General features: G+C 34.1%; 1 protein-coding gene across 2 annotated transcripts in view; it reads right to left on the bottom strand.

Annotated features, from left to right (window-relative positions):
* The window catches only part of Ndst4 (N-deacetylase and N-sulfotransferase 4), a 322,892-nt gene extending 314,683 nt beyond the window's left edge, over positions 1–8,209 (bottom strand). For both annotated transcript variants that reach the window (XM_031375370.1, XM_031375368.1), the window contains exon 1: positions 7,641–8,209. The gene's annotated coding sequence lies outside the window, so the exon portion shown is untranslated. The remainder of the gene's footprint in view (positions 1–7,640) is intronic.
* Positions 8,210–12,295: the final 4,086 nt, after the last annotated feature.

Genomic DNA, 12,295 nt, shown 5'->3' with positions numbered 1-12,295 from the left:
ATCTAGAGAAGTGATTTGACAATATCCATATTCCATTGCATCACTTCACTAAATACTAAAAAATATTTTCACTCTATGGAAATAAGTTTATTAAGAAATTATCAAATAGAAAACATTTTTGTGCTGATTTTTCTTTCCAGCCTGAGCAGTATCCTCTGTATCTTCTTTGACTTATTTTAAAGATGCTATGAACCATCTGGATAGTACTGTATCTAGAGGAGACATGCTCAATTCAATTGAATTAATGTTTTCACCATTTTTCATAAATTTCCTCTATGTTTTATTTTACCATTTTTATAGATCCTACATAAGGCAATGGAAGCTTGATTATCAGTGGGAAAAACATGGGAAGTAATATGTAAAGTTATATTCTCACCTAAAACTAATGCGAGATCCAAAATTCTCAATGTGGGGGAAAAAAAACTTGGTATAAACTGATGAGAAGAGATTTGGAATAATTTCAAGTATTCTGTTACTTGTCAGAGACAATGTATCTTGAACTCTTTCCAGAAGCTGGAATTTTAGGTCATTATTACATAGCTTACATAGGTACTAGGAACTGAATGTGGATTCTCTAGAAGCATTTTTTTAAATTATCTTTAATCTTCTTTTACAGTCTAGTCATTATCCCCATCCCAGGCCATACTCCAACAATTCCTCATCCCATTCCTCCTCCTCTGTCTCCAAGGGGATGTCTCTTCTATGTCTCCAACCCTGTCAGGCCTCCCCACTCCCTGGTGCCTCAAGTCTTTCAAGGGTTAGGTATGTCTTCTTTCACTGAATAGAAATTTTAGAATGAGGCCTCTGACTACTTCATGTATTAACCTATTAGAGATATAGAACCACAGACTGTCTAAGAAACATTTTATCTTGATTCTTTTAATCTGATTTCATTTATGGAAGGCCTGTTTTCTTCATTCTTTCAATTTGCATGTACCTCCCTACTCCGACATGGCTGGGAGTCAAGTTAGACTGTTAGGAACATTTTCTCTCTTTTTTTTTTTTTTTGAGACAGGGTTTCTCTGTGTAGCCCTGGTTGTCCTGGAACTGACTGTGTAGACCAGGCTGGCCTTGAACTCAGAAATCCACCTGCCTCTGCCTCCCAAGTGCTGGGATTATAGGCGTGTGCCCCCACTGCCTGTCCTAGAAAGATTTTCTTAGTGGTTTTCATACTGATCTGTGCTATACTTTCTTTATTTTCATGTTTCATTTGCTGGTTAATTTTTAAGGCTAAGATTAATTTACCTTGAAATATTCATCAATGAAATTTGATCCTATTAATCAATATTCAAACATGATGCAAATATAGTAGAGACCGTGTGATAAGATGACTTAGATCTGTGTTTCCAAGTGAGGAGTATTGAAAAGATGTTGACCACTGTCAACCCCATCACTCAAGGGTTGCTTGAAAGCAGAGCCAAATTATACTATAGGTCAAGACCAGATTAATGATGGCTATAATTAAATTTTAATTCCATAAATGTGAAATATCTGAAGTTCCCAAATTTGCTAGTATTTTTAAAATTTATTTTCACGTTTTACCTTTGCAGTAATTCTACAAAGTAGGCTTTGCAACTCCATTCATAGGGCCTAAATTTCAGGCACAGAAGTGTTTTATTTTTAATCTTCTGTAGGTTTATTCATAAGAAGGGCTAGCCAGACTTAGAGACAATATGGAGTGATCCAGACTTTACTCTCATGATGCCCTATGCTAGGTCTTGACATTTATTACTAAAAATTATTTATGTGGCTTACACAAATGTATTTGTATTTAATAGGGTTTACATCCCCAAATTATTTAAAGAAGCTCTATGAACAAATAAAAGTTCCTAGAAACCATGGTTATTATTTTTATCAATGCCCTTATTTGCTTATCTTAGTTAATGAACTGGCTCAAAAGTCCAATAAAATACAATGTTTAAATTTTGAAAATTAAACTTTTATAAAGAAATTTTAAATTACTTCTGATTTCCAAAGGTATTAGATATAATATAAATAACACTTCAAAAAATTTTTGCTCTAGTCAGTGCTGGAGTTAGGTAGAGAGACTATTTACTCAAACTTTTTATGTTAAAATCATAACATGGAAAAGCAGTAAGATAACTTTAAGTTACATATGTCTGTTCTAAGGCAAATGTTGCTATATTTCTAAATCTTTTTGAGGGGTGGATCGACCTGTGTTGATTACTTTGATTGAGTGGAATATCAGTGATTTCTAAAATGTACCACTTTTCTTGGTATTGGTTAGAAACACCCTACTATCTTTCATATTTTAGTGTGAGAGTATTCCCTAATACAATTCTTATACCTCCACCAATAAATGGGTCTATATTGACCTTTTGTAGCTCCTTTTATTCAAATATTGCCATTTGTTCAGTACATGCATGGTTTTCACCTTTTCCTCATGGAGAATGGATTTTATTTGTCCTAGCATCTATCACATAATAAAGAAAGTAATATTTATCATCATTATCATTTTGAACATGAGCATGTAACTATTACAACCTTTCTCTGTAGAACTAAGAAATAAAGTAATTTAAGTCTTAAATTGAGTTCAACTTCAATTGGTCAATTATTGCATTATTTTTGTCATTATGTCATTCTAAGAAAAGTTTCTTTAAAAATTGAGATCTGGAGAACCACCATGTACTGTCAATGAATTAGTAAGTATCATTTAGAAGTTGATATTTGTGTTTTACTCCACCTTCTCGAATATGTGAACTCTTACTTGGAGTGACATGAAATTTAGGGAAAGAAGGTTTGAGAAGCAGATCAGATTTAAATTCTGATTCTAATTATTCACTTGCACTTTAGAGTAATGAACAGAATTAGGACTTTTATATGCATTTGTAGGAGCATATGTACCACTGCATCTGTTTCCTCTCCTTGTATTAATCTTTAGTGTTTCTATATTTATTTCTGAGGTTTAAATGATTTTTTAATGTAGGCGTGAAACACTATTCAGTACCTCAAGAACTCTTTAGAAAAGTCTGATGAAATATGACAAGTTTTGTGGATCAGCAGTCTACAGTTGCATTTCTGATTCAGGAATGGAGTCGAACCAAACCACCTAAACGTATATAATATATGTCCTTCCCATGTCTTCTTCTCTCATTAACATGGCATTTGGCCTTTGGGTTGCATGCAGTTGTTATTATGTTTAAACTACTAAATATGTAAACCATTAATAATGATGTTTAAACAGGCATCTTAATGAGTATTTACTATAATTTTATATTTTTAAACTCTATAGTGTATTTTGGTGTTGAAAAATATGTTGCTGCCCATGAAAGAGAGCATATGCACAAGGATCAAAGGACTCTATAGAAAGTATTTAGAGAAGTAAACTGCCTACCAACATAGCAGGAAAGGGGCTGTTCTCTTGAGAGCTACATTTCTGATGCAAATTTCCCATTTTATCTTCTTTTATTCCTTATTACTTTAACCAATATCCCTCTCACTCCTCACTGTGTTCACATTGGGTCTTATATTTGCTGACGTGCTAAACGTGAGTGGTTTCCTCATCAGCTGTGCACTAAAGTTGTCATGGCAAAAGTGAATGGGAGTGGGGATACAGAAAGGTGAAAAGAAGGAAAAGTGAGACAGAGAAGAAGGAAGAGTAGGGGGTGAACAAAGCAATGCAAATGAAGAAGAAAGGTGAAGTGGAGCAAAGGTGGAAGCAGTTGGAGACAGAAAGAATCAGAGGCAGAGTGCACCTACATTTACTCTTTGCTTAGACATATCGTACCTGGTCTGTTACCTTTCATCTCCTATGCAGTTACAGTCAAATATTATTAAATAATTTTAATGGAGAGTAGAGGTAACCCAGCAGTATACCACTTGACAGTATGTACATGTAAAAAGTCCTGTGTTTGAACCCCAGCACTTCAACAAAACAAATAAATAAATGTGTAGACAAGCAAAGCAAAAGCAGTTAAATATTGGGGGCAAAATGTTTGGATTTGGGTATTTCTAACTTAGGAAATGAGATGTTTCTGCTAACATGTATGTGTCTCTTACTTTGCTAAATGCTGCTTTTTTTATTGAGGTTTTCACATATTTCAAACTGTTCTTATGAAGAGTAAGGTAAGATTTTGGAAGAGAAAATTCTATTCTACAACACAAAAATGATTTTTGGTTTAAAAAACACTCTGGATGCATCAAACTATTTTCTCAAACATTTGGATACAAGTCATTTTATCCCTCATATTTCACAGGTACTTCTTTAAGTTTGAGTAATTAATAATGATTATTCATTTACAGTTCATGAAGTGTCTTAAGTAATTTTTTCAAAATACTTATAAGTACTATATTCGTATAAATTCATCACGACACCTGAAAGTAATTACTGACTTGACATGATATAAATTATTTTATTAAAACCTGTATCATGACTAGATTATCTTTATACTAATATGAGAAGTTACGAGACAAAGGAAATATATGTATCATGTAATACCTGCAGAACCCTTTGCAGGTAGGAATGTAGAGGAAGTTAGTATTTTCACCTCAAAACTATTCGTGTCTTAGAACTACTTGTTTTGAAATATCTAATGCGTTAGTGAGTTTGATATCATCAGATTATCGGAGGTTTTTTAAGGGAGGGAGGAAATCTATCAGTTCAGTGTTATTACTTAAAATTTTGTCTAGCCTAAATTGTGACATGATCCTTTAGAAACAGAGCTAAAGGAAGCTTGCAATGTGCTGCATGCACATAAGTTCTATGTTATCATTACTCTAACTGTAGAAGCTTATGTAGTATAAGTCTGAAGAAGAGACCACTTAACACTCAGTGTAACAGCATGGCTGAAAGTTCCTAAGTATCAAGGAAAGCTTGGCTGACTGGTACATCGTGATGGCTCAAGGCAATAGCATACATAGTGTCTGGCACCTGCCCCACTTCTCTCACTTTGTGAACTTAAAATAAACAGCAGACAGCATCTCCTTTGGCTGGTTATTTAGGGGGTGCATAATGAAGGAAAGTTTACCTTTTGTTGAAAGTGTTTGGAAAGCCTACTTTTACTTGACTTTTTAGAGTTGGTTGCTTGAATAAAACCTTGAAGTTCTTTGTTTTGGCCCACACTCATGTACAGCACTTCTGATCTCACTGCCATTCCAAGCTAGTACATGGACAAGGCATTTCATCATTCCTGTACTTCCCAGGACATACTGTGTTTTATAGGGTTTATGCTATGATTTCATTCTAGCAACCTTTGATAAAGAAGAAATCTTTGCTACTTTACAGTTTTGCTCTAGCCTGACAATATATTTGGTCCTGAAATATTCCAGTTTGTATAGGTTATACTTAAAACATAGTGCATTATCAATAAATTTCAGCACAGAGAAAAAAAGACTAGCCTTCTGTGTGCATGGCTCCTCAGGCTTGGCTGACAGCCAGGGCTGAGATTCTAGCTTTACTTTATAAGTTTCCCCAGCTGCTTTTTAAATCTGGAGAGGCAGCATCAGCCAGAAAGCTGCTAGTTTGAACACAGTATGCTAAATGTTTCTCTGTTCTCCCTGAGTAGTTGCTACTAAATGAAATAGCATGATGGGATTTTTATTCTCACTTTTTCAGTAAAAAAAGAAAGTGAGAGGGGATCACAGAGACATTAAACTTCTAAGTGACAACTCTTGTGCAGATTAGAAACATTTATTTAGCATTTAAAAGCACTAGTTCTGGCACTGAGATTAATTAAGAATTTGAGGTTTTTTTTTTTTTAAACATGATCATGGCATGGTAGCATTCTTGGAGAAAGACAGAATCAGTATCAAAAAGATATATTAGTTTCCATGCCAGACAAAAATCTAAAACACTTGCTTCTCAGGTGAAAGTATAAACATGCATTATATATGAACATGCATTTGTACTTGATTTTCAAATAAAAAGGGCAAAAGTATGATCTATATAATTATATACAGATGGATTTCTCATTGATTTGTTAAAAATAAAATAAAATTATCCAAAGCTTTTCTTTTATAAAAGACTTGCACCAAAATTTTCATCTGTATTTTCCCATCAAGGATGACTTTTATACTATAGTTTAAAAACAGTACACATTATAGTTTTCTCACATGTTTATCCAAATTTTTTCCCTACTCATATGCATGTTATAGAATTATAGCATCCTAAGGTTGCCAGAGAGTTCTCTATGGAAAAACAGCAACAATCATAGTATACTCAAATATCTATATCTGTACAGAGATAAACATAAATGGCAAGGTTACTCGTTATTAAACACTCTAATGTTTGGGGAATATTGGGGAGATCATTAGATTCTTCTGGTCAGTGGTCCTATGTTCTTGACTTAAACTTCATGAAAGCAAACAAAACAAATTATGCATCCCTACCTAAGTCTCTGCTTATAGCTAATTGGCACAATTCCAGTAAAACAAATTAAGATACTTGTTATGATCTGGAAAAAAAATCATTAAAATAGTTTGGGGAAAACTCATTGTCTCTTAGTTTTAGTGAAATTAAAGTAATTTTAGTAACTTCTGTCTTCACCAGTTTCTTCCTGTTCCGAAATACACAGAATTTTAACTATGAAGTTGACAAGAAAGTGGATAACGGAGCCCGAAAGATAGAAATGTATGAACACTGAAAAAAATTACGACAGCATGTAAATGTAAACCCTTAGAACAGACACTGTTAAGGCATAAAAAGGAGTGTCTGACAGAGAGGATAAACTCATTAAACTTTCTCAGAGCTAATTGAGGATCCGAACACAGTCTACCAAAATAAGCCACACACTGCTTCTACACGTTATTACAGATACTGGAGAAGTATATCATTGTATAAATTAGGACAAATTCAAAGGCAATAAATTTTTAATATTTTTAAACTTTGATTTCTTCTGACATAAGTATTAGAAACACTAGAACTACCTTTAAACATCTAGTGTTTTCCCAATGTGTTTTGTGTAGGGGGCTTTGGAAGTGTGTGTGTGTGTGTGTGTGTGTGTGTGTGTATGTGTGTGAATACGGCACTGAGGTGTTGGTGTCCTGTTCACAATCTAGGATATGAGTATGACATATATATTACTCTAAGATGTTTTCATTTCTAATAGGAGCTAGGGGATAGTATCTATTTCCTGATAAACAGAGTATAACAGTGTCGTTCAGTTTCAAATGTGTGTGCCAGCTGTTTCTCTCAAAATTCCATCAAAACAGAGAACACCTCTAAATCTTATGTCTCAAGGAGAAGAGTTCTCATCTTGGGCAATTTGCATGCCACCTTCTAAGTAATACTTCTTAGGAAACATTTAAAACACCAGCCACAGTTACCACTGAAGGCTGAGTTTGCAAAATTAATAGGTCCGGTAGAAACAGGACAAACCTGTTATCCAGGGAGGTGTTTTGGTGCAAATGTCAAGGTAACTGTTTAAAATTAATCTGCTGTTGCAGCTCCTTTTTTACAGCAGGGCAATACGTTCTATATACAATGCAAATATAACTTCTACAAAGCATACTGACAGGTATGTATACACATGCCAGAAAGGGAGATTGAATTTGGCTCTAAAAGTATCTGCTTCTATATAAATCTTTCACAAATAAAACTTTAGTGCGTTTAACTTGTTTATGAAGCTAAGCCACACATACCCCGTCATTGTCAATTTCAGCAAATTAGGGCAGTAACTTACCTAGAGAAGCATTTCAATATATAATTTTTTTCTTTTGCTAACTTGAATTTATCCGGAGTTAGAAAATGAGATATCCAGAATTCAGGTTTACTTGGCTCCACGTTAATTAGCGGAGCTTTCAGTTCGTGCCATCTGCCTCAACAGGATTCTGAGAGCACTCCTCAGCTCCGGTGCTGGTGTCTGGACCCTTCCAGCAGTCTTTTTATTTATACACACATTGTCCTTTTCAAAACAAGCAGCCAGCTGGAATGATTCAGACCTCTGTTCAGCACACCGTTAAAATGCAGCTTCCTTCTCGGACACGAGCATTACACCAGGGAGCAGACCGAGTACAGCAAAAAGGCTGTGAGAACTATTTAATCACCGGAATACCAGCTGCTCCTGTCTGCTTCTGCCTCTGCTGCTGTGCCTCTTGCTTAGCTGGAGTCGGTCTTTCCCTCCCTCCCTCTTTCTCTCATATCTTCAGAACTATGAAGGCAGCTCTGCCGGGTTATGATTGGCAGAAACAGCCAATTCCTTCAGCTAATCATCCTCAAGACTTTCAAGGACCTGAAGCTCTTGTGATGTCATCCAGGCAGTGGGATGTTACACATGAACACATTCCAGAAGAAGCTTAATTCAGCAACCCGCTGCCTTCTTCTCACACAACACTGATTGATTAGATGCTCCTTGAGGATTTGGATAATCGTTCATTGGACAGTTTGAGTACCTCCTACAAAACCCGAGAATAAGATTACACTTTGCAGCTATACTACTGTACCAAGGGGGTTAATAAAAGTTCATGATGGGGCTTACTATTGTGAATATGTGCCAGCCAAAGAGTCTAATTTCAAACAGAACAAAAGCCAGCCATGAGCAATAGAAAACTTGGAGAACTGTCTATGAGCTACCAAATCCTGATATTTATAAAAGAATAACCATGTGTTATAAGTAAGAACAGATAAATATTTAAATTATATAATGTTAATTAACTGAGATAAAATCTGATTTGCTATGGGAAACTACATTTCTATTTCTCAAATTTTAAAAGTATATATATATATATATACTATGTAATATAATATTAAATATGAATATATAATACAAAAATGAAAATTTCAGGACAGAATACAGCAGCAGAATATTCTCTACTTTAATGTAGAGTATGGTGTATGTGTCTTCAGTTATAAGCTATATATATAATGTTGGGGCAATTTCAGTAAAAACTCATGACTAGAGATTGTGACATTGGAGTAGTGGGGAAGCCATTAAAACTTGGTTTTATGATGTTGGCGTTAATGTCTGGATAGCATTAGTCTGTAAACTGCTGAAATTCTCATGCACAGTGAGCTGAGAAAAAGTTTACGTTTATAAAAGCTTCAAGAAGTATTCAGGAACTTCTTACCCAGATGGCAAAGATGCATTTGAAGGTCAAGACAAGCTTTCTTAGTGATGCTCCTTACAATTGAGAGAGATAAGCATACTGCAGATCTACCTTTCATCGATATTATGATATAATATCATGAGGAAAATACCATGCCACGGCTCAGTGTTGATTAAAATACATTTTAAATGTGGATTGAAAATTTTCATCTTCTATAGTTTTGTCTCTTTGGTTATAGTGCTGGGAATGGAATCCAGAGCCTTTCGATTGCTAGGAAAGCATCTATCACCACATCAGATCCCAGCACTAGTTTGGCCTTTAGCTTATTTTTGTTTTATTTTGTTTTTTTTAATTTAATTATGTTATTTTAGTATTTTTAGTTTCTGGAAGATTGCACAACTGAAGAAGAAACATTATTGCAAAATACTCAGTCATTACACTCCTGCTGTATTTCTATTTGAAAAGCCAATATAGAAGCAGTGCCATATATAAATGGTTGAACTTGTTGGGATTCAATGGTAGCTCAGTGATTCTCACTGCAAAACTCTCACATAAAATCTTGAAGCAGGATTCACAGCCTTGGCAGAGTTATGGACATAGACAGTGTAGAATCATAACAAAGGAAATAATGTGAATCTTTGTTACGTTAGCATCAGGTTTTATATGAAGATATATAACAATTTCTCAAGTGAAATTAGTAACATTTGAGAACTTTGACAATGGAATTGTTTCAATATTAGTCAGTTCCAACACATACAATAGTATTTATTAAATATTAATTATTGAAAAACTTCCAAAGATAGGTAATTAAAATTCTGTTGTTAGAAAAGAAAAATAGCACCTAACTGGCCATTTCTTTTTATTAAAACATAAAGTAAATGTTCAAAATAGAGTTAATATAATATGTATACCTACAAATGAATTTAAAGCCACCAAAATTTTCTTTCTTCTCTTGGAGAAAACTGGAGAGATTCAGACATCAGATTAATTGATGAAAATAAAAATATCCACAAAATAATTTTATATGAAATTTTCATGTAAATTGCCTTTTTATATTGTTTTCTCCAATTATTACAAATGAACATAGCCACAAAATGTAATATCTGTTGTTATTTTTCAACTTGTCTTGTTCAGAAAATAAAGATAATAACCATAGATTTTGTGGTGGGAACATGTTATACAAGACAGAAAACATTGAGAAATCTTTGGCTAAAACACTAGCTTTTTTCTTTGCTTGTTTCAATCACAACAGTTCTACAATTGGCTTTAGGCTTGAGTCAGATATTCCAGCTATTCCATTAGTTTGTAATTAGATACAGTATGCACACATTTGGATTACTACTACAGTTGAGGAACAGAAATTAGATGCTCTTAATTTTATTTTGACACCATGGTAAGGGCAATCCAATTTTTTCCTTATTTACTAAATCTGAACTTAAACTAAGATCTCGGTGGATCTTTTCAGACTTTAATTCAATAGATTGTGCCAGTCAGGTTTGCAATCCTTCATAGGATGCCTCCCTAGTTGCTTCAGGCAGATGTATACACTTTAACCTGATCAAAATCTGTATCACCTTACTTTACCTTTTACATAACATTTAAATAGCCAGTGACAATTCACAAAACAGTAAAAAGAAAAATGTATGTCTTAAGCATCATTTAGAAATTAAAGACATGAAAATTTGAATTAATTGTTTATTATTAAGTTAAAATTGATAAACAAATATAAACGCTAACATCCTAATCTACAGCATTCTAATAGGATGCACTTCCTAGCATGTTTACATCAATGTCTTTGGTATTTGGTTCTATTTTAGGTAACTGGGTTTCAGTCTGTAGCCCTACCTGGTCTGAAACTTGATATGTAGACCAGGATGGTCCTATACTGCCACATGAGTTCTGGGATTCAAGGTTTACGCTACCACTTGTTCAAAGCCTTTATTCAAAAGAAAGATCATTAGTTTTGTTTGTTTGCTTTGTCAAGTCGATTTATTTGAAGGTGAAATTGAGAATTGAACCACAGAGTATTAGATGACTTATTATAATTATAGAAAATTAAACAATTCCAAGATTTTACCTCACATGTTTCTTATGATTATTAATGATAAGGTTAAATTTATCCTTTTAAATAAATCAAATTTTGTAAGTATACATTATAATTAGGTGTTCATACCTTTTCATAGTTTTGCATTGCTTTCTGTTTTCACTTCTTTTCTTTCGTGCTCATCAAAATTAGCAATTTGAGGTGAGAATAAATTATTCAATTTATAGTTCTCAAAATCTGGCTGAACCTAATTAAAGCAACTGAAAATTTAACCCAATAAAGTTTATGAATACCAGGAAAACAGTAAAGCAAATAGGTTTTAAAACACAACTGAATCATGTTCATAGTTCAACATTTTAGGAGAGAATATTTCTAATTGGGATGAGTAACTAATGTAAAAATCTTTTTAAGGGAGGAAAACAATTCCCTCATGTTAGCAATTATTCAAACCGGAACTTTAATAAGGGTTATTGAGAATATCTCTTTATTCCTTTTCTGCCAATACATTTTGGGGAGAAAACGAGTGCCAAATTTCATTACTTTAATTCAGATGTGTCCTGTAGCAGACATCAGTACTATTGCACATTTAGAAATCTTTTTAAATGTTGCTACAACATGGAAATAAATGGGAGCCTCGGATTGAGGAGATACCATGCCAGTCTTACTTAAGAATCTTATTTTCAAGGAAATCAGCATGTTAATGCCTTAAATGAGTCATTTGACAATATAAAGCTCTGGAAGCCATGAGGAAAGAAACAGGTTCAGCAGCCTGATTCCAGTTTGGCCAGCAACTGCCTAAAGCCAGAAGATTTTTAATAAATAGCAACTCTTGGTCTGAGCATCATTGAATCACAGGAATATTTGTTGTGGAATAAAATGATCCAAGTGTGTCCTGCGGTAAGGTAAGGGAGCCCAGGAGAAATTACATTTACGATTATTCTCAGGTCTAAGTTTTCTTGTGAGGCTTCACAAGGGTGCCGAACCTTCATAAGGTCCATTAATTGAGGCAAGGTTTCCTTGGGAATCTGAACCATCGGGGCAGCTTTGAATGCAGAAAGTATTCTTTAACTACGGTGGGAGGCTTTACTTTATTTCCTTCTGAATCTGCATTTTCCAAAAGTTTATTGTGATTTAGTGGCTATTTTCTTTGGAGTTAGACTTCACAAGTCAAGCCATTTTATATTATGTACTAAAGTACTAATAAGTCCTAAATTTTCCAAGTGAGAAAACTTCATGGAGGCCAGAATC

This window comes from Mastomys coucha, unplaced genomic scaffold, assembly GCF_008632895.1.
Source record: "Mastomys coucha isolate ucsf_1 unplaced genomic scaffold, UCSF_Mcou_1 pScaffold16, whole genome shotgun sequence".
Lineage (NCBI taxonomy): Eukaryota > Metazoa > Chordata > Mammalia > Rodentia > Muridae > Mastomys > Mastomys coucha.
Note: the sequence above shows the minus strand (reverse complement) of the source record. Positions and strands in the feature narration are given on the sequence as shown.